The sequence below is a fragment of the Lygodium microphyllum genome, chromosome 13 (assembly GCF_053477565.2).
Source record: "Lygodium microphyllum isolate KBCC chromosome 13, Lygodium_microphyllum_v1.1.10, whole genome shotgun sequence".
Lineage (NCBI taxonomy): Eukaryota > Viridiplantae > Streptophyta > Polypodiopsida > Schizaeales > Lygodiaceae > Lygodium > Lygodium microphyllum.
Genome location: NC_141147.1, coordinates 11,284,559 through 11,286,380, shown reverse-complemented (window position 1 = coordinate 11,286,380; position 1,822 = coordinate 11,284,559).

The window sequence follows — 1,822 nt, the reverse complement described above, 5'->3', positions numbered from 1 at the left end:
CAAAGACAACCAGCCCATTGCTATAACCAATAGTATTTTTTGTGTTAAAAAAAGAGTATTCAGACCTCAAAATAGCCCCAAAATATCTCATTCAATTGCCACTCCATGCACGAGTTGATACATGTCCAACCGGTCAGAATATATTGCATGTATGTCAAGTGAAGATGATCGGTATCCTTCTTGTAGACAATAACTACTCAATACTCTAGTATAACTAGCAATAAATCACTCCAAACTTTGGACTTTCAGCACTCACAATATCCAAAAATCATTTATCACTCAAGTGGTATGATCCAAGCATTTTTCAGTAGGGCAAATAAGCATCACACATACTTTAATCGTGTAGGTATATTGTTTCCAAATTTAGAAAAGCAACCAATTCATTGTTTCTAGCCTACAAATAAGCTCCAAAATTGAGCATTTAACACTCCAATATCATGCTCAAATGGATGATAATAAGAGCATATACATTGTTAGGATGAAAGCCACCAGTGCCATGGAATCACCTGCTCTTTACTGTAGTAAACAACCAATCTGCACAGGTCTATGCTGAATATCTCAAAATCTATGAGGATTTTGAAAAAAATTTCTTCTACTAAGGTTTAGACCATGTCAAAACGGTCAGGAGAGTAGCAAGCCGTTTCTCCAAAAACCATTTCTATAGCAAGATACAACTTCTGCAAAAAAATGGGCTGTAGGCATAGTCTTCTTTGTTGGCGTTTTCTTCAGATCTGATATCTAGATATCAAATGGCCACTGCCAAGCCTTCAGGCTTCAGGCATTCAAGCTTTGATACCATGTTGGAAGAGAGGGAGAGAGACAGAGTGGAGCAGAAGATGAGACTTAGATCATTGTTGTTCTTCTTCCATTATTCTTCCATCATACTCACTGAAAGAGATTTACACACATAGGTATGACTAACCAAGACTAACTATGGTTAAGTCACTGACTATACTAACTTATTGAATGTCACACACGTGTACAGCTGTATCTAGCTAATCTTGGTCACATACATAAAGATAGACTAACCAAAGAGTAACAGGAGCTTGATATTCTAACACTAGCCATGACGTGGGGGATCAAAATGAGGCTAGGGGGTTAGGGGCGGAGCCGGCCGACTGAAGTCACCGGACACTCCTAACTTGAGGACCCCTAGGTGCAGTGGCTATGATCGATGCATTTTTTTTTTGCCACAAGTTACATAGTTGTGACAAAAGTTATTCCTCATCATCGGAGTGAAGTGGGGAAGGAGGCTTGATAGATTTACCAAGGAATTGGTGGCTTTGGAGATATCCCTTAAGGTTTAGGAGGACTTGAAGGTTGGTAGTGGAGAGGAATGGATGATTGCAATGGGTGAAGTGGCTATCATTCATGTCCTCTAGCAAAGCTAAGAAAAATGAAGGTAATATGGTAGCTCGCATCATTAGTCGAGCCATCGTGCAAGTATCTATAGCATTAGGATCAAAATGGAGTACAGAAAGTCCATGCTCCTATGGGGTGAGATCTTGCCTCACGTGTATCCTAAGAAATCTAAGGTAATTACAAGTAGTAAAGAAGGTGGGGTCAGGGCATGAGGAGAACTTGTTAGTGAATTGAATTAGGGTATCATACAGATTTTTTGATGTGAAGATGAGGGCATCCTTATATGTAGTACAATGAGGGTTATAGATTACAGGGGAAATCGTAGCAGCCATGGACACTGGGGTTAAAATCCACTCCGACCCTTTGAGGATAGGGCATAAAGGTTGGGTCATTCCCCTTGAATGGTTGAGTGTTGCAAAAAGCCATCCAAGTGTCTAGGTTGGTGTCATAGACCCTTCTT